The 21,401-nt window shown below is 50.1% G+C and overlaps 1 protein-coding gene across 13 annotated transcripts in view; it reads right to left on the bottom strand.

Moving 5' to 3' along the window:
• Positions 1 to 21,401, bottom strand: part of Epb41l1 (erythrocyte membrane protein band 4.1 like 1) — a 122,633-nt gene that overhangs the window by 94,718 nt on the left and 6,514 nt on the right. For all 13 annotated transcript variants that reach the window (XM_029472773.1, XM_029472777.1, XM_029472785.1 and 10 more), the window contains exon 2: positions 10,368 to 10,416. The gene's annotated coding sequence lies outside the window, so the exon portion shown is untranslated. The remainder of the gene's footprint in view (positions 1 to 10,367; positions 10,417 to 21,401) is intronic.

Genomic DNA, 21,401 nt, shown 5'->3' with positions numbered 1-21,401 from the left:
CGTGAGCCAAGCACCCACCAGAACTCTCTCATCCCTTCACTTACTGCCTCTCTGTGCTCTGCAGTGTAGAAGTGAGAACAGACATGAAATATTTGAAATAAAAAACCAACCGCGAATTGTGATGAGCAAGGGAGAGAGATGTGGAGAGAAAGATGTGGGCGATGTGGTGGCTTATGTCTGCAACCCCAAGTCTGGACAGAGGTCATGAATTCAAGGTTAACCTGAGCTATATGACAATAGCTTTCTCATAAATAGGAGAGTTGCTGGGGTGGGTGGGATGAGGGAATTAAATATGCTGAGACATAAAAGGTAAGGGGCTATAAAGAACGGGAAGAAGCAGCCAGGCCTGGTGACACATGCCTTTAATCTCAGCACCTCACAAAGGCAGACAGATCTCTGACTGAGTGGAGGGCCAGCCTGGTCTACAGAAGAGTTCCAAGACAGTTAGGGCAACACAGAGAAACCCTGTTTCAACTAACAAACAGGGACAGAGCAAGACTTCTAAGTGAGGGGAATAACCTATAAAAAGGTCCTGAGGTGTGGTACCAGCTTAGAGGGAATGCTGGGTAAACAGCAGTTTGTTTCCTCCTCTGTGTAACGGCCTCCTCGTTCCAGGGCAGGCCAGGAATATCTTCTTCTCATTCCTATTCCTTCTTCCAAGCTGTACATTGTCAAAACCCAAGTTCTCTGAGGACAGGAGAGGCAATCTCTATACCCCTGCCTTGTCAGAGAGAGAAATGTGGTCCAGAGAGGGCGCCCAGCTTTCTTGGGGGCTGCAGCAGTGATGAACTGTTCTTCCCCTCCCCCACTCTTCTTTCCCCCTCCCCCAAACTTTGTTGACTACAGATCAGGACCTGGCACCCATGGAGATGCTCAGAAAGTCTGGCTCTCACCAATCATGAGCTGTGTAACTGATTAGGGGAGGGGCCTAGGGGAAGACCTCCCACCCTGTACACACAACTGTTTTGAGAGGGCCACAGGACTAAAAGAAGCTACTTCCCAAAGACACTTGGTACTCACTAGGACATTAGCTAATCCTACAGTCTGCGGGAAGCCAGTGAGAAGTGAAGTCTTTTTTATTTTTTATTTATTTATTTTTTTTTGGTCTTATTGGGAACCTAGGACCATCAACATTTCACAGAGAGACATGGTAAAGCTTTAGTTAGAATAAACAGAGTATGAATGTAGATCACTAAGGCCAGAGCCTCACAAACGAAGAAGAGACTCACGTCCAAGAAAAGACTAGACTTACCCACAGTGACCGGGCTGAGGAAGTGCCCAGCCCAGGTGGAGAAGGTAGCTGAGGGGAGGTTGGGATTTGGGTGGGGGGTCAAGGGCAGGGCAGCTTCCTCTGGCCTGGCCTGCCCCAGCCACAACCTCCTATTGCTCACGGGTGTGGCAAAACCTGCCAAACCAGTCCTGGTGTCCAGGCCAAACGGCGGCAGAGCCCAAAGCAGCAGGAGTCTGGGACCGGAAGGACAGAGAGGCTCCTCCCAACCTGCCAGCCCAGCCCAGAGGTCTCTTCACTGCCTGGGGTCAGGTTGGTTCTCTCAGCTTTCTAACCCTGGAATGCAGTGAATCAGGATTAACCAGGGCCATTCTCCACGTCCCTCTCCTCCTGGTGGGGACAGACGGCCTTCTGTCTAGCTGTGTCACTATGCAAGAAACCAGAGGTAGGTCTGAGAAATAAGACAGAAGGCAGGGAAGGTGGCAACATGACAGGAACCACGCTCAGACCCTGTGGGACCAAGAAACTCCTGCTAGGCAAGAAAGGCTTCATTAAAATGCTGGGCTCCTGTGAGCCTGTGTGTCTCACAGATGTGAAGGGACTGTCTCCTCTCTCAACCCAAATCCTCACATGGAAAATGAAGAGAAGACCAGAGACAAGCATGGACTAGTCTAAGGTCACAGAGCAAGGCCATGGCAGAGATAGGACCCCACATAAGACTGACTTCTCAGAACACCCCAACTTTTACAGGAGAGGTATTTTTCCAAATTCAAAAATCACTCTTCACACCAAGGAACCAAGAGACCCCTTCCTCACTATCCCCGGAAATTCCAGAGACTGGAAGAAAGCTCTATTCATGTCACCACCCAGGCCCCGCCAGTCCATGAGGGTTACTGCTGTACAAAAATACCATCAACAGCTGGCTTTGTGCCTCACGCTTCCAAAGGCTAGGATGTCTGAGATCAAGGTGGCAGCAGATGTAGTGTCTGCTAAGGACTCTACTTTCTGGCACCTTCCAGCATGTCCCCACATGACAGAAGAACAAGCAGGCTCTCCGGGATCTTTCCTAGGCGCAGGTAGGCAAGCGCCATTCACAGGGGAGGAGACTTCACCCCCAGGAGCCCCACCTTAAAACCAGCACCCAGAGCTACGAGGCCAGTACTTGACTCCTGGGGACATAAATACAGCACGTGTTTACTCATTCGCTCGCTTCCTGCACTCCAGCATACAGGACACTCGTGTGTGGTGAAAGCCCAAGGAACAGGCAAGTGGCTTAAAGCTCAGCCAAGAAGCAGCTGGGGACAGGGTCCTTTCTGAGGCACAACCATGGGAAAGCAGGAAATAGATAAGAAAAAGAAAATGGGAATCTAGGTGTTGAAAGCTACCTGGCTATGGAACAAACAGAGACACTGTGGGCTCAGAGCTCTGAAGATGCAGGAGAGCTGGTTGCTGCAACCACTCTGAACACACGGACTTCAGGCCAGGGTGCACTTCTGGCATGCGATACTCATTCTCCAACACTCACAGGGTGAAATCCACCCTGCCCGGTGGAGCTTCCTCAAGCAGGTCCCTCGGCCCCTTGACAGGAGCTTCCAAGGCAGGGAGACCCGAGCTGAAAGCATGAGGAGCTACTAGCCTGACCCCTCTGTACAAAGGAGATGCTGCTGCCTCCCGTTTCCCTTAACGACTCTTCAGAAAGGCATGTACCGTGATGGAGAGACACATGATCTGTGAACTGCCAAGTGCCAAACACATATGAAACTACCAACAAGAACACGACCATCACTGGCCTCGATGGCCCCACCAGATCTCAATATCTAAATATCAGTCACCATCATGGTTCTAACTACTCAGTAGTATGAATCACCTACTATGTGCCAGGCATAGTATTGAGCAAAGAGAGCCAACATAAGAAGGAGCGATTGAGAGAGAGAGAGAGAGAGAGAGAGAGAGAACAGCTTTACTGGGACAGTTGTACAGAGACAGGTTGCAGAGAGAGAACAAGCTAGACACAGATGAAGACAGGACAAGTCAGAAAATGAGAAGGAGCCAGAAGATTAGAACAGATTGCTAGAGTTAGCATGAGGCCAAGCAGAGCAATTCAGTCACAAGCCAAGAGAAGCTGGGTTGAATCAGTCAGCTTGGAGAGGGGTTTGAGCCAGAACAGTTGAGTTGAACTAGCCAGCCAGAGTCCAGAAAGAGCTAGAAAGGGCGAGCTTACTCAGCAGTCAGTCTCAGAGGCTTACTAGGTCTAGGTAAGAGTGTTTAGAGGCTGGAAGCTTCCAGGACTAGGCCTAGACTGAGGCCAAAAGCCTCAGAGATGACAATCACATCAGACAAATAGAAGTCACTTTTACAGTTGCCTTTGCTCTCACTCAAGTAAGGACCATCCCTGACTCCACTTCACAGATGGGCCAATCAAGGCCTCGAGGGAAGAAGCACCAGACAGAAACTTGCAGTAGCAGAATGAGGTCTCCACGCAGGCCTCAAGTCTGGACGGAGCACGGGGTCCATACTCCACTGCTCGGGAAGAAGCACACCATTGCATTAAAGTAACTCCCTCTAGCATGCCATGTCATTCATGTGGTCATCTCACTGATTCTTGCAATAGTGAACGCTGAAGAGGACACAACTGGGTGGATGGGGCCAGTCCACTGTCTGCCAGGCCAGCCACGGGCTGTGCTTTCTGTCCACCAGGCCCAGTTAGCTGTCTTCCTCCTGGGAAGTAGCTACCTTGCTCTCCCCAGGTCTGGGCTCCCACACGGGCACCCACAGTCCTCGGGTGCACCTCCTAGCACCAAGCACATTATCTCAGTTGTCTGTCAGAGTCTCTGGACTACTGGAAGAAAGAGACGGTTGTTCGTGTTAAATGGCACATCCCTAGTGGCTGTGCAAATGGTAGGAAAGGTATTCAGTCAAGCCTTCCGGAAGCAAAGGTTAAACGGAGTGTAGGAGGGGTGGGGGTGGGGGGTGGGAAATCTATGCCAATTCTATAAAACTCAACTTCCGTTGCTCCAGATGAGCCATTCCATCTTCCCTGGCCTCCGTTTCTTTACCTGTTAAATGGGGACTATTCTGCTTGCCCTTCTTTCTCTCAAGGCTGCTGCGAGGAACAAACAGACGTGCTTGAAAAGATGTGACACTCATTAATGCATTCATTCAACAAACGTGCTGAGCCCTAACATGTGGGCTATGCCCTAATCCAGACTATCCTCTTTTTTTAAAAAGACTTATGTTTATTTTGTGTGCATGAGTGTTTTGCTTGCGTGTTTGTATGTGAACTGTGGGCATGCCTGGTGCCCTCAAAGGCCAGAAGAAAGTACTGGATCCCGTGGAACTGGAATTACGGATGGTTGTGAGCCACCATGTGGGTACAGGGTTCTAACCAGGATCCTACACAAGAACAGCAGTGCTCTTGAAACCTGAGCCATCTCTCCCACACCCCAGTTACTCCTTTTTATGAGACAGAGGTCATTCACCTGCCACAAAGCTTATCACTTTAAAGCATATATAACTTAAAGACTTTGAGTGCATTTACAGATTTGCACACCCAACACCACCAAGTAATCCCAGGATCCCAGTTATGCTTAGCAAGAGTCCGCAATGCTCTCAGAAGCCCAGACCTCTGGTTTTAGTTCATACTGGGTACCACTTTTCTGGAAAACTCCAAAGCTTCTTAGGAGAATTTCTCTGGGACCAAAGTGGAGCACACACAAGCATCCAACATACACCATCTCAGGGAGTATACTTCCCCAGGGAGTCTTGGCCTTCCCTGGGGAGAAAAGCCCATTCCCATCAGGCCAAACTATTCCCAGCTGTGCCTCTCTAGTTACAGGATGGTAGTGACTGAACTGATTCTGGCCTCCTGTTCCCTATCTACTCTTCGGGTAGCAGGCGGGAACCTATGCTTCTAGAATCTCACAGAAGGAAAAGCCCCACCACCACCGCCATCAAATGGTCACTGGGGCTCAGCTGGTCAGAAGGAAGCCAGGTCTTGTTACATCAGCTAAGATGGGCCAAACAGAGGATTGGAGCTGGAGCCGCAGAACCTGAAAATACAGGAAAATGTAGGCTTCATGCTGCAGATCTCAGGAAGTCTGGGTGACTCTGGACCGAAGGCATGACGAGCATGTGTGAACATGCATGCACACTCACACACACACACGCACACTGACCTGGATCTAGAAGGGAGGACTACCAGACCAGAGGAATGAGAAGATCCCAGAAGCTCCCAGAGCTGTCAGCCCCAGGGAATGGGAAGAAAGCCTGATCCTATGCCTTGAAGTTTAGCTCTGCCTCCCCAGACATGTATCCTTGGAGAAGTCCTTCACCTTCTCTGAGCCTCAGTTAACCTGCCCACAAAAAGGGACAATTAGGGCTGGGACATGACTCACAGTTGGTATGTTTTATGGCCTGGGTTCAATCCCCAGCCCTACATTCACCAGGGGTGACAGTGCATGCCTGAAATTCCAGCACTCAAAAGGTATGCAGGGGAGGGTCAGAGGTTCAAAGCCATCCTGAACTTTATGACTAGGACAGCCTAGGCTATCCGCAAAACCCTGCCCCCCCCCAAAAAAAAAAAAAAACCAAAACAAACAAAGCAAAACAAAATACTTCCCTTCCCATTCATACTTTAGGATCATGGAAGAACTTCAGAGAAAGGGGGTAAGTGGGAGAAGGGGAGAGAGAGATGAAGGACTGAAAACCCACTTGTGGAAAGCCTGAGGTACCTCTGTTCTGGTCCTCATGTGAGCCAGAGAAGCATGGGAGAGAACAAGGACTCCAGAGACATGGAGTCACAGGAGGAATGCTGGGTATCTGAGCCTTATCTGGGGGACATTCCTCAGGCCCAGGGCCCTCCCCAAACAGCCCCCTTCGGGTGACACTCAGGCAGTAAGTCAAGGGGTGACCTACAACTGCATGGGAGCAAGTCTGGGGAGCAGGGGAGGCAGCTGGAATAAGGAGGACGATGAAGTGGCAAAGGCAGGGGAGAAAAGGGCAGGCATCCTAACTGAGTCTCCCCTAAGCCTGTCCCTCTTCAGAAGACAATGACACGGCCACCTTCCCTGTGACAAAGATGTATCATCGTTTGCCTTTGAGCTTCAGCATCCTTGTCTTTAAGATGGGACAGCAGTGGCCCACCACGCTCTCAGTCACTCAGCAAGTGTGACTGTCAGAGTGAGGGAAGGGAGCCCTCTCCCCGGGAAGGCTACAGAAGCCACCCTGGCTCTCAGAGTTCGGAACCCTGGGCAACAGACTAAAGGCGGATACTTTTCCTCCATTCCCCACAAGGCAGAATGAAGGAAGGCTGATTCTAATGCCTTCTAGTGAGCATGTCCTGATGGGACTGCTGGCCACCACTTCTGCCTGCAGCTCTCCAGTCCCGGGGAAACCTAATGACCTCTGCTTCTCCCTTACCTGTCACCGCTCAGGCGTCCCCCTTCTTACAGAGAGACTTCTGAATCAAACATTCAGATCCCAGCTCCCTTCAACTGGATCCAAGGCCCCCCTCTCTGCCCCCCACACCGCTCCCCACTTCCCTGATCTCTCCTCTGAATTCCCATTGTGCTTTGTCTGTCCCTCTCAATGGCAATTTGCACACTGTGACACAGTGACAGCTGCACACCTTCATCTCGTTCTGGAGGACACGGGGATGACAGTTGTTTTCCGCAAAGGCTCTGAAACCCAGCTGATAGGAACTGCACAGCTTGCGGTTTCTTGGCCCTGTGACCTTGAGTCAGCCCCTCTTCCCTCTCTGCGCCTTACTTCTGGCAAACGGGACAATAACAGCACCTCCTCTACTGATGGGCTGGTGTAATTTGGTGAGATAATATGTGATAAGGTTCGGGACCTTAAAGAAAGCAAAAGATACAGCTTTGGCTCTGGAGACCTTTTAGGCAGGTTCATGGGTGGTTTTTCTTTACTTCTGAAATTGCCAGACAGACAGATTTGCCTGGTGACAGACCGTGGGCCTGGGTTGCCTCCGCAGGTCACCAACAGTGCCATTGGTAGCGTGTAAGCAGGTGTGTGGTGACAGGAAGATAGCTCTAAGTGTGGGCTCTGAAGCCAGGCTGCATGGGCCTGAATCCCAGTGCATAGACTTAGCTACACTTCTGTCTCTGCTCCTGTACAGGGGTTTGATGATAGTGCGTCCCAAGGGACTGTCGTGAGGCTAATGCACGCCAAGCAGTGGGGCCTGAAAGCTGCTCTCTATAACTAAGGCTTCATTATTGACCAGACCCTGCGTTCTTCAAGGCTTTCTGCTGGACATGGTCCCTCATTTAATTACTCCAACAGATGAGTAGAGGAGATGCCATCGTTACATCATTTGCTATAGGAACTAAGCTGAGAGAGGAGAGTGGCTACCTCAGAGTCACATGCAGAGGGCAATTCAGTCATTAAGCTGCTGTTATTACTGTTGGCATTTCTATGACCAACACAAAAGAGGGGCACTTTTGCCCTCCCCCCACCTTTGAGACTATGAACTGTTCATTTTCCTATAACCAGGAATCCAAAAAAAAAAAAAAAACTATTGTGTTCCAGGGGTGCCTGCCCAGCAGTCACCATCACACCTTGGTCTGGAGGTAGTGTCACCCCTTCAGTAGACACATGGGCAGGAACCTGACCTGTGCCAGGCAACTCGGAAAATCCCTGTCTTACAAGGATGGGACCAATGAAGAGCCTCTCTCTTGGGCTGGAGAGATGGCTCAGCGGTTAAGAGCACGGACTGCTCTTCCAGAGGTCCTGAGTTCAATTCCCAGCAACCACATGGTAGCTCACAACCATCTGTAATGGGATCCAATGCCCTCTTCTGGTGTGTGTGAAGACAGCTACAGGGTACATATATCTAATAAATACATAAATAAATAAATATATACATAAAATAAATAAATAATAATAATTTTTTTTTTTTAAAAAAAAGGAGTCTTTCTCTTGACAAGACCCTAGAAGAAAAACAGTCCATTCTTTATGTTTGGACAACTAAACTGAGGTACAGGACGGCCTCAGTGAGTTTATGGCGAGTTAGCCTGACTCTTCATCCTTCCAGCCTATGATCTGTCCCCAGTCAACCAAGAGCAGGCCTGCAACCTCCGTTGTGGAAATCGCTCCTGTGTATCTGGGTCCAGCCTGTCCCATCTGGGAACAACTTCAGGCGGTCTGATGCGCTCATCCACACTCTAAGCATTGTGGAGCTTGGACCCAAAGGAGGAAAGTGACGGGGCCACAGCCTCAGAGTAAGATACTTCGCTTGTGGGCCTGTGGCCTCCGCTGCAGCAGGCGACCTTTAACAATCCCTCTCACGTTCCCCCGGCTCCCTCAGTAAACTAATGGTGACTGATACCTACGGTCTCTTCTTTCTCCACCCTGAGCCCTGCAGAGCTGCTTGCTTCTGAGCCTGCCCCTGGGAAGGCTTGAACGTGAGGAATAAACGCTTGAGCAGAGATCTCTACCTCCCCTTCCTGTGCCCCCACCTCCCCATGCACACAGGAGCTTGCCCAAATGTCAGGGAACTGCTGGGCAGACCCCCTCCGGGGAGGACTCCTCAACCACCTCCCTGTCCTGGCTGCTCGCTGGCTGTGGACAGAGAATTCCTTGTTCCCAGTGCTTCCTGCCCAGATATCTCCGTGGGGCCCGAGTGCTGGCAGGAAGGAGCCAAATCGTTCCTCTTACATGGAGTTAAAGCCACCCCTGCCCCCACTACTCAGGGATAACACACGCCAGCTCTGTTAGCCATTCATTCTACCTGGGCCAGCCGGGCTCAACACCATGGCCAGCCCCTCCCCCACAGCCCCTGACCGCACATGTGCATGCTCTCACACACACACACACACACACACACACACACACACACACACACAGAGGTACCCCACATCTATCCAAAACTAAACCAGAAGATTCTAGGGTAACGTTACAGCCCTGGCAGGCCTGTTTAACTAACAACCCCAATGTGACATCTGCATATGACTTTGCAATTTCCCAATCAATGTTGGTCACTGGCTTTTGCCCTTTCTGTAACCTTACCCTGCTGTGAACCAGTAGTATTTTTTGTTTTCTCTTTCTTGTTTGTTTATTTGTCTTGTCTTATCTTGCTGTTGTGAACCAGGGCCTGGCTCTATAACCTACATTGGCCTAGGATATCCCCTTGGTATTCTTAGTGCTAGGATTAGAGGCATGTGCCCCTGTGCCTAACTCAGCCAGCGGTTTTCAAAGTGTCAAACCAAAACCAAAGAAAGCTCTGTATTGCTGGGACTGAAGAGTTAGCCAACTACAGTCTCTGCCTTCCCTCAACTTCAATAGGGGCTACAACCCACTTAGTTATTGTGTCTGTTGAGATTCTTTGAGGTTTATTTCCAATGGTTATTTCCCTTAAAAACCTGTTTTTAAAAAAGGAAAGGAAAGGAAAGGAAAGGAAAGGAAAGGAAAGGAAAGGAATGTAAAAAAGAAGAAAGAAAAGTGCCAAGCAGTGGTGGCGCATGCCTTTAATCCCAGCACTTGGGAGGCAGAGGCAGGCGGATTTCTGAGTTCAAGGCCAGCCTGGTCTACAGAGTGAGTTCCAGGACAGCCAGGGCTATACAGAGAAACCCTGTCTTGAAAAAAACAAAAGAAGAAAAAAGAAAGAAAGAGAGAGAGAGAGAGAGAGGTAAAAAGAGAAAGAAAGAAAGAAAAGTAAAATAAAAGGGAAGAAAAGTAAAAAGAAAGAAAAATAATTTTCCTTCCAGAAAGCTGAACAAATCTCATTCGTCCTGATGCTGGGTTCCCCGATCCCTGCCTGGACCATGGATGTACAATTCTAGGACCGACAGAACATGAGACTCCACTGTGCTCAGTGATGAGGCTCAGCAGGACCACCTTCTGACTAGTCTAATCTACACCCAGGAGCTGCTGAGCCAAAGAAAGCAAGATGTAGAACCTGCAGATGCAGATGCAGCTAGATACGGCTTCCAGTCTGCTGTCTCCGTCCTTGGAGGGCAAGTAGCACAGGCAGTGCCTCTTCCACAGGGACAGCCTCAGCACTGTCAGCCTTAGCACAACCCTGAGGCCTAGACAAACCTCCGTGCTGCCCCAGCAGTAACAGAACAATCTAGAACCTGCAGTCCCAACCTCAGCTGAAGCAGGAGACAGCCTGCGGTGTACTCACCCCTCCTCGGCACACCGGCTCCCTGGGGAGGATGTCCTCAGCCAGGCACCTGGAATGAGAAGAGAAGGTAAGCCCCTTCAACATGCCAGGCTGCCACAGGAACCTGGGAAATCAAAGAAAGCAAACACAGAGTCAGACCAGGTAGGGATCCTGCAGGGCTGTGGAGGCTAAGGTGAGGATGAGCCTTCATTCTGAGGGCGATGGGAACACACGGGCTGGAGAAGAGACAGCAAAGAAGTCAAGAGTTAATGCAGGAGAAAGAGCCTAGGCTGGAGCAGCCACTCAGGCAGCAAGGTGGATAGCCTGAAGAGACACAGACTTCTCAGGGCACTGGGTGGAAGTGGGGGAGGGGCAGTGAGGCTCCGCTCCTCGGGGTTTCCCTTCACATCAGTGCTGGCTTTACAGCACCTAGGAAGAGCACGGCCATCACTGTCTCCACCTGACTATTCTGCCTCAGTCTCCCCACCTGTGACATAAACGTGTTTAGGCTTAGGCATCTCTAGGGGCCTTTCTAACATTGGAACTCTGTTCTGGTACAACTCCTTCACCACGTTTTAAGCCCTTTGCCTTTGAGCTCCACCGCCAGCTCGGCCTGGCAACAATGGACAGTGTAGCTAGAAGGAAAGATGCGTCCTTGGGCTCACGCACTCAGAAGCCTGTGGAAGTCTCCTGTTTCCGTCATAAGGAACATAGCAAGCGGGTGAACGGGAGGGAAACGTACAGTGAGTGGTTTATGAATGTGGGCTCTGGAGCTCTGTGGCCTTGGCAACTCACTTCCCTTCCTAATCTAGAAATCCCATCCTCTCTGACAGCTGGGCCTCTCCATAGGACCACCTCCTCTAATCCTCTGCTGGCTCTGGAAGCTGACACTACACAGTTGCCTTCTCTAGATTAGAGAGCCCACACTCATGAGCCAGCTTCCAGAGCACACGAACACATGAACAGTCTGAGGTCCAGAGAGGGAACTCCTCTTCCTCTGCGTCCTCTTTCTGAGATAGGGTCTCAGTATGTAGCCCTAGCTAACCTAACGCTCACTGTGTAGACCAGGCTGGCGTTAAACTCACAGAGGTCCACCTGCCTCCGCAATATTAAGACTAAAGGTGTGTCCCACAACACAGAGTTTGGACTTAGGTTCTTTTATTTTTTAATTAATTAATTAATTTAGTTAGTTAGTTAATGTGCACTGGTGTTTTGTCTGCATGTATGTCTGTGTGTGTGTGTGTGTGTGTGTGTGTGTCGGGAGGTCAGACCCTAGAGTTACAGACAGCTGTGAACTGCCATGTGGGTGGGTGCTGGGAATTGATCCCTGGTCCTCTAGAATAGAATCAGCGCTCTTAACTGCTGAGCTATCTCTCCAGGCCCAGACCCAGGCTCTTAACTACTAGGTTGTCTGTACAATATTTTATTGCTGCTTTTTGGATAAAGGAAGTGAGGCTAAAGAATTCCAAATGACCTGCCTAAGGTCCCAGGGAAAATGAACTTCAGGAGAGGGATTGGAGCAGACCTCCTGGATGAGAAAGCCTGTGGTCTCTATGCTAGCCAGAAAGTAGATAGTTACAGAGAAGCTCTGGGTTCAGGGAAGGATGACATCAGGCAGCTGTGGCTGTGTGTGCTGCATGCGCCCCAGAGCACCCGCATGTGCAACTAACTACCTTAAGAGGAAAGCAGAAATCTCTGGCAGAACAAAAGCCTCTTTCTTAGCTGCCCTCTCTGGGGATTAGACAAGAGAGAAGGTCACAGTCCTTCCAGGGGTGAGCAGAGGGCTGGATCTAAATAAACAGAAGCACCAACTGGCCCCCATCTTGCTTTGATCCCAACCTGGTCTTCCCATACCTCTACCCTCCTTTCCCTGCTTCCTTCCTCCTCTGTATCTCCAGCTCCAGAATGGCCACAGCTACACTAGACAGCGTCAGGTCTCTCTCAGGGCCTGAAGAGAGGATATAAGCCTGCAGCCACAACATTCCAGAAGCAGAGGCAGGAGGATCACTGCAAATTCAAGACCAGCCCATTCCACAAACCATGGTCCAGGACAGCCAAGGTAATGAGATTCTGGTTGTGGGGTGTGAAGGGAGACCGAGAGAGAGGGGACCACACTACCTAGGGACACCACTATAGACTATCCTCTAGCCTCTAAATATGTGCAAGCACACAAACATGCAGGCGGATATTTGCATATGTATATATATATGCACACACACACCAATAACAAGCATAAAGAGAAACTATGCTGCTGGTTGGCTTTTTGTCGACGTGATACAAGCTAGGGTCATTTTGGAAGAGGGAATGTCAGTTAAGGAACTGTCTCCATCAGATTGGCCTGTAGGCAAGTCTGTGGGGCATTTTCTTGCTTAATGGTTGATGTGGACAGGTGGTCCTGGGTTGTATAAGAAAGCAGGCTGAGCAAACCAGTAAGCAGCGACCTCCATGGTTTCTCCTTCAGTTCCTGCCTTGAAGTTTCTGATGTGATTCACTCAGGGATGGACTATGACCTGGCTTGTATAAGCCAAGTGTACCCTTCCCTCCCCAGTTTGCTTTTGGTCATGGTTTTTAATCATCACAATAGAAAGAAAACCAAGATAACCCTCTTCTGTTACAGGAGACTAATAATCCCATTCCTTACCTGCTCCTGAATCCTATAACTACCCAAAGGAAAGAGACACTGGTCCCAACAGCATGACAACAAGGACAGGAAGTCCTGCACTGGTGCTTTTGTCTATGTTGCTAGGAAATCTTCCTCAACTTCCTCATCTGCAAAATGGGGGTTTATCTTTGCCTGATCACTGCCATGAAAAGGCAAGGGGAGCTCCAAAGAGGCCCCCTAAAGGTAAACCATTCATTGAGATATCACACAAAGCATCGCCAACTCCCATCCCAGCTTCTATGGCTGCTCTCTGGTCCATTCCTCAGCCAGACAAATGGTACAAGCAGTGGATGTGGTGGTCGTAGCGACACCTTCCCATTCGGTGGCAACAGCAGCTACTGCAGATCTGAATCAGGTGTGCCAAGTATGCTACATGATTCCTGGGGTCGTCATTTCTCCAGTCTCAGTGACAGATGACAGACTATGCTTCATCTGAGTTAAGTACCCAATGTCACACAACACAGGTGGCATGGCCAAAACGAGAAGCATCGTTACCCTGGAGGCTACGGGATTCTCCAGGGTGACATCCTTCAGAAAAGCATTCCTCCAGGGTTGGGGGGTGAGGTAAGGAAGATCAGGCCTGCTCTGTCTCCCCAAATCTCCTCAAACTAGTGCCTAGAACATGTCCAGTTCAACCCTGGCTCTAACAACATTGTCCACAGGCCCCCTACACATATGTAACAGATAGGCAGCTTTATCTTCATGTTGCTCTCTCCTGACAGGAGAAGCAGGAGCTGTCTCCGATTCCTTTGCCTGCTTTTGGATCCCTTTCTCCTAACTGGGTGCCTTGTGCAGCATCAATAGGAGCTGAGCCTTCTAGTCCTACTGCAACCTGAAAGGCCAAGGCTGGTTGCTATCCACGGGAGGCCTCCCCTTCTCTGAGGAGAAAGGGAGTGGAGTTGGGGGAGGGATGGTGAGAGGGAGGGACTGGGAGGAGAAGGGGGAAGGGAAGTTCTGACTGGAATGTAAATTAATTAATAAATTAATGAATGAAAAAAAACCAACATTGTCCAGTAGAAATACCATGTAAGGTGGGCACAGGTGCTTGCCTTAGAAGCCACTGGGGAGCCTGAGGCAGAAGGACAGAGAGATGGGCTGGCTAGTTTTAGTCAACTTGACACCAGCTAGAGTTATCAGAAAAGCGGGAACCTCAACAAAGAAAATGCCTCCATAAGATCAGTTTCAGGCAAGCCTGTAGAGCATTTCCTCAATTAGTGAGGGAGGGGGAGGGAAGGCCTGGCCGTTGTGGGTGGGTCCATCCCAGGGCTCTATAATTCATCCTGGCCAAATAAGAAAGCAGGCTGAGCTTGCCAAAAGGAGCAAGCCAGTAAGTGGCCTTCCTCCATGGCTTCTGCATCAGCTCCTGCCTCCAGGTTCCTGCCCTGTTTCAGTTCCTGTCCTGACTTCCTTTGATGATGAACAGTGATATGAAAGTGTAAGCCAAACAAACCCTCTCCTCCCCAAGCTGCTTTGGTCACGGTGTTTCATCACAGCAATGGAAACCCAAGACTAGAGACACTTAAAAAATACAGTGTAATCTTAACATGAAATATAAAAAAATAATAATTATACACATTTTAAGAAAGGATAAAGGAATGGGTGAAAATCATTTATATAATCTCTTGAGCCTGATAAGTAAATTTCAACAGATAATCAATATATACTATTTAGATTTTTTGTTTGTTTGTTTTTCGAGACAGGGTTTCTCTGTGTAGACCTGGTTGTCCTGAAACTCACTCTGTAGACCAGGCTGGCCTTGAACTCAGAAATCTGCCTGCCTCTGCCTCCCAAGTGCTGGGATTAAAGGCATGAGCCACCACTGCCCGGCTTATCTTTTATTCTTTTTCATGCTAAGTCTTCTAAATCTAGTGTGTGTTTTCAAATATTTAGCTTTTTTAAAAATTGAAAATCTACACTCACAAATCTAACTTCCCCAGTCTTCACTGGTGTCTGTCTACAACTGAATAGAGTGTTGGTTTAAATGTCTACCTGGTAAATAAAATGAAAGAGTTAACAGAATTTAAAATTCAGTTCCTTGGCCTCCCTAGCCACATTTGGAATGCTCAGTAGCCACATGCTACTTGCTCCAGTTGTAGGTCCTCGGTATACAGCAGGTCCTGGGGTGCAAGGCAGCAGCGGCCTCCTTGGCTCTGGCCCAGAGCTAAGCCTCAGAGGCCCAGCTGTGCCAGAATAGAATGGTGTCTACTCATTTCCCAATCCTTGCTGAGCCCGGTATTAATATCCACCCCTGGGGGGTCTATCATAGTGAGCGTAGGTGACAGAGGGACCAGAGGGATAGAGGGCTGACAGTGTGGCTCAGAGAGTGGTCACCAGCTTTGACAGGGCCTGATGACCTAGCAGTTTGAGCTGCATTGTACCTAACATTTGTCTGGGACCTGCCCCAGGCTCTGCTTCTAGGGAAGAAATAAGCCTTTGCCCTATTCTCAAGGAGGCCTGCTCTTCCAGTGTGAGGATAAGGAAGGGCCTGGAACAAGAAACCAGGTAAGGAGGCTAACGGAGGAGTCAAGCAGGAGAGAGGCTCACTCCACGGCTGCCTTCAGTGGGGTCTCTGTAGAGTACAAAGGGTAGAAGCTACTCTGACCTCTTCCTGGTCTCTACTCACCGAAGCCAGCTCAGTACACTGACTTCCAGCATTCTGGGTGGCTCCCCTGGGCTAGGAACCCTCAGATCTCCCAGCCTTCCCAAGAGCACTCAGGCAGAAGTCCTTGGACCCGGGCCAGGGTTCATACTTACCTCCCAAGGTCACCTCTGCTGGAGGCAGGGGGAAAAGGTCCAAGTGGCAGGCTGCCCCTGGGAAGGAAGGAGCCCCAGAAACAGACCTCACAGTAGGGAAGAGGTAGCAGGCACAGGCCAGAAAAACCTGGGTGGCTCCACCCCTCTCCTGGAGACCGAGGCCAGCACAGCCCCCTCCAGCCAGCCCAGAGGGGTGAAACCCAGCCGCCATTAGGTTTAACAATTAACTCCAGTTTTCAGCTCAGCAGAAGGTAAATCCAGCAAAAAATCCAACCTGGAGCTAAGAGGACTTAGAGGAAGTCTGGTGGCTGAGGTCAGGCAGCTGAGAAGAGGGAGGGGGCTGTCCCTGCCAGTGTGGCTCCCTCCACAAAGTCAGAGGCAATCTATAAATATTTTTAATAAGCAAATAAAGAGTAGAAGTCAAGTGGAATAAAACTGACCCGGCCGGGTGGGCTGATTGGTAGAAGCGGTCAAGAATACTATCTTGGGCTGGGTATCCCTTGACCCTTTTGACAGCACAAATCCTAGGACAGTGCCCACGGAGGACATGCCAGGAACACGGCTTTGAAATCTTCAGCCCTGATGGCCACTCCAGATCTAGATTTCCAATCATGACCTTGGGAGTCCTGACTCCTTGTAAGAGGTGAGATCCCACCATGTACCAGGCTGGACAGGGCCAAGCCACCGGCAGAGCTTGCCAGTGGCTCTGCTGTTTTCTACATCTCTGGCTGCTTGGCAACAGCCTCCTCTCCTAAGGCCCACCCCTTGACTTCCCCCACATCTCAACACGCCTTCAGCTCCCACCTAACCAGCCCTTTCTCCTTTCCGGGAGGAAGGCCCAGAATGGTGGAGGCTCCAGCCCGCACATCCCACTCACCTGGATCCCATACCCCTGGCAACAGATGGCTCCCAACCTGACGCTGGATCTGCGGTCCAATTCTCCTTGGGGTTCTGGCACCCACTTCACCCTTCTCCCAACCCCCAACACAGACCTAGACCCAATCCCACCACAGGCTCAGGGTCCATTTCCCACAAGGCTCTCAGCTGCGGGCCTCTGTTTCCCATCTGTCTAATGGGAGTTAGGAGGATAGACCTTTTTTTTTCTGCTGGTTCCTGGTCTTTGGAGATCCTGACATTTCTGGGGTCATTTTCTGCTTTAAATTCAGACAGAACAGGGGTTCAAATCCTGACTTGTCCACAGGCAGCTCTGCAAAGGCCTAGAACTGAAGACCACCTCAGTTTCTTACCACCTTAGAGAGGAACTAAATATCGACAGCCACTTCTACTAAGCAACCTTCCCCGGCTCCTCACTGCCAAGCTACACCTCCCTCCCAGCCCTGCTTCCCGAGCCCCCCTCCCACTCCTCCTGCTCTCAGCAGAGGCATTGAGAGCCATCAGTCCTACAAAGCCTTATTCTTGGCAAAATGAGGCTTGCCACTCCCCCTCCTCCAGAGCCCCCTCCCCACACACACACCTATGGAGACTGGGGCTGTAAGTTTCCACTCTGATCCTTCCTGCATATAAACATGTAACCACCCCTCCCCACCACCCTCTCCCCCCACCCCCACTGCACAGGAAGCACCTGCATCCAGACTCCTGTTACACTACCTCATGCCCTTCCAATCTGTTCCCTACAACCCACTGTTCTGCTCACTCGGTCACATCTCTGTTAGATGCCAGCTCCTTGTGCTAGAGTCGCATGGCCCCTACATGACAGAAGACCCCCAAAGACCTCAGATCTTCTGTAAAGACATCAATCTCTTTCACACTAGCCATGAGAAAATCCTTTATTTGCTCAAACAGTAAAGGCAATAATAGTCACTAATTTAAAAATCATGGAGTCTAGCTGGGCGTGGTGGTGCACGCCTTTAATCCCAGCACTTGGGAGGCAGAGGCAGGCGAATTTCTGAGTTCGAGGCCAGCCTGGCCTACAAAGTGAGTTCCAGGACAGCCAAGGCTACACAGAGAAACCGTGTCTCGAAAAACAAAACAAAACAAAACAAAACAAAACAAAACAAAACAAAACAAAACAAAAAAATCATGGAGTCTGCCGGTGTCCTGGGCAGTTACTCTCTGCCTTGCTTTCCAGGCACTGTACACAGAGCATCAGCTCTGTCTCCATGCCCCCAGTTCTACTTCTTCCGATTGGTTTTGTTTGGCTTGTTGGGTTTTTTGTGGGGTGGGTGGGGAGGTGGTAGGTTGAGATGGGATTTCAATGTAGTTCATGTTGGCTTCAAATGCACAATCCTCCTGCCTCAGTCAGACAAGTGCTGGAATTACAGGTGTGTACCTACTTCCACATCCAGCCTGATCTCTTTGGTTTTTGTTTTGTTTTGTTTATTTGGTTTGGTTTGGTTTTTGTTGTTGTTTTTTCGAGGCAGGGTTTCTTCCTTTGTTTTAACCTGAGAAAACTGAGATGCAGAGAGTGGAAGTGATTTGTCCAAAGTCACACAGCCCACAAACGAAGGCATCAGGGAGTGAAATTTAAGTTCTTAGCTACTGCCCTGCTTGGCCTCTCTCCAACCCACAAATAAAGACTGAGGAGCGATGTGAGACGTCCTGACTGATGTGGGCCACAGGGGTTCCAAAGAAACTGGCCCAGCTCAAGGCTGCAGGCAGCTCTCTACCAATAAAACTTCTAGGTTTGGATTAAGCACCTACTCTGTAAACAGCCCTGTGCAGGGAGGTCTAGGGAGCAAAGGATGAGACAGGAGACTCCTCAGTAGTAAAAGAGACCTGACACCTCTCAGATAAAGCTAAGACCCAGCAGAACTGTAGAGGACGTAAAGAAAAGCTCACTGTGAAGTGGAGGGCGGCCTGTGAGGCTTTGTGAGCCAGAGGCTGGCATGGAAGCAGAGCCCTGAAAAAGACATACGGGATTTTGACAGGCACAGCTGACAGTCTTGGCAAGAAGGAACGGAGAAACAAGGGCAAAGAAGAGCACAGGTGAGTACCGGGCATGCCCCGAGAGCCTCTGGAAAGGAGTTCTGCTCCCCCTCCACTTGGCACTAGTCCAGGTACCCAGAGAACCCCCGCAGAGAAACCACCTTGAACTTGCCCAGACCCACAGGCACCTGCTGCACTTCTGGCGAGTGGGCGTAGTCCGGGAGACTGAGTGGGGACCTGACCGCCCAGGCATGTGGTTTGACACGTGGGAGGGGACAGGAGGAACCTGGATCCTGGCTTTCTGTCCATTCTCAGGAGACAGTGATGCTGAGGACAGGTCGAGGCAGGTGACAAAGAGGCCCAAAAAGGAGAAGAGCAGAGACCAAAGACTGAGCAGCAAGACACATGACTTCCAGAGCCACAGATCAAAGCTGCAGGAAGCCTTGCTATTTTATCCTGCTCAGTCCCCACCTTACATGGGAAAACTGAGGTTCAGACAGAGAAAGGGACTGATCCACAGTCACTTGTCGCCTTCATAGCAAGACTGGCCAGCAGTGTACCAAGACACTAGACGGAAACCATCTCTCTGCATGGCCCCGCTGGTAGCTCCCTGTTGACCCTTCTCTAGACTTTAATTCTAACTCCATAAAAATCCTGAAGCTTAAGCACAGTGCCTCACAACCTGTTATCCTAGCAGTTGGGAGGCTGAGGCAGGAAAATGCTGCAAGTTCCAGGTCAGCCTGGGCTAAGATTGAGATACTGTCTTGAAAACAAACAATTAAGCCAGGTTGTAGTGGCACATACCTTTAATCCCAGTGCTTGGGAGACAGAGGCAGGTGGATCTCTGAGTTCGAAGCCAACCTGGTCCACAGAGTGAGTTCCAGGACAGCCGGGGCTACCCAGAGAAACCTTGTCTCCGAAAACAAAAACAAACAAACAATGCTGAAGAGGCAACCATAAATTTTCACAGGTGACATAAAGACTTAGAGAATTCCCATGGGTCTTCTCCTAGGGACAGTGCACAGTCTCCGCATGCCTGCTACTTCACAAGTTTACAGCTGTCTCTGATGTGAGTCCCTTAAATAAACGATTTCTCATAGTCCATTTCTGCCCCTTTGCCTGTGGAGAGGCCTCTGTAGCTAGACATTGTAAAACTCTTTGGTCAAGGTCTCAGGCAATCAGGTAGGTGGTGGCTAAGCTAGCCTGGGCTACTCAGCTGATAGTCAATGGGCAAGAGTGGGGATGGGTATCCAGCATAAGACCATAGCTGCCCAGTATCTAAGGTACTGCCCTGAGGTCAATAGCATGACTGTGGGGGAGTCTGGACCCCAGAGCTGGACACGGAAGGAGAGGCAGTTCTCACTGCTCTGCCACAGTACTCTACCTTCTCCCTTCTAGTAAAGGGGACCCTGGGACTCCTGGCTCTGGCCTCTACTTCCCCATTCCCTTCTCCAGAGCTCCAACCATCTTTAAACCAGCCAGGGGATCCTTACATTAAGCCCCCATACCTCTTCTGCAGACAACTAACTGATTTGCAGACAATGAGTTGCTTTAACGGGAAGACTCACCATCCACTATGAGAAGTTAAGGGAGATAGTGGGGAGATAACTAGGAAAAAAGCTGAGGAAGCCAGGTGTGGTGGCTCATGCTTTTAATTCTAGCACTCGAGAGGCAGAGGCAGGAGGATCTCTGTGAGTCTGAGGCCGGGCTATATAGGAAGGTCCAGGACAGTCAAGGCTATATAATGAGACACTGTCTCAAAAATAAATAGATAAGTTAAAAATAAAATCAAAGGACCTTCAAACCTGTCCTGTCACCTCCCTCTGATGTCATATCTCTCCCAAAGATGGGCAGGCAGCTGCCTAGAACAAGGTGTCAGGTGTGGCCAGCCCTGGGGCCCAAAGCCACTAACACTGCTGCAAAGCACTGGCTTGAAGTCTCTATTCACAGAATGAAAGATTTGCTCTTAGAATTTCAACAAACATATGCAACATCTGTGGCCCTAAATGTTCTCATGGGCCCCAAGAAAGACTCAAAAGTACCCGTGGGCTTTGGCCTGATCAAGACTTAGACCCCAGCTTTGCCTCTTGCTGGCTGAGCACTGGGTAGGCCCTGGGCCTGTTATTTAGCCTCCTGTGATGTGCAGGGGATTGTAGTCTGTGTCCCTGGGTCGTGGCGAGGATTAAGAGACAGAAGTCCCTGGAAGCGCTTAGCACAGCACCTGGTGCAGAGCAGAAGCTGATAAGTGACAGCGGAGATTTCTAAGTCACCGCAGCGAGCCTGTGACAACCCCAGGCTTTCTAATTCTAGGTAGCCCCAAAGCAGTCACCTGAAGTGGCTTTGCAGACTTTATCTTTAGACCTATAATCTCAGGAGAAGGCAGAGAGGGAGATAGAGAGGCAGAGGAGGTGAGAGAAAACCCAGAGGAGGAAGGGAGGGGGAAGAATGAGGTGGAGTGAGTACCCCAGCTTGGGGGGAAAATGATGTACTGGAAACTGCCCTCTCCTGAGCCCTCCAAGGACCTGGCCTGCAGTGAAACACTGGCCTGTTAGTGGGGTATTGGAGCCTTAGGTGCCTCCAGGGGCTGGTTCCCACACTGCTTCCCACGGAGTCTTCTCCCCTTCCTCTGCAGTATATAGAATGTTACCGCCAGGCTGGTAACAAAACCCTACCAGGTCGGTCATACAGCTACTGCTTACTCACTCAGCCCCCAAGGGCCTCTTTTTTTTTTTTTTTTTTTTTTTTTTTTTTTT

Source organism: Mus caroli, chromosome 2, assembly GCF_900094665.2.
Source record: "Mus caroli chromosome 2, CAROLI_EIJ_v1.1, whole genome shotgun sequence".
Taxonomy (NCBI): Eukaryota; Metazoa; Chordata; class Mammalia; order Rodentia; family Muridae; genus Mus; species Mus caroli.
Note: the sequence above shows the minus strand (reverse complement) of the source record. Positions and strands in the feature narration are given on the sequence as shown.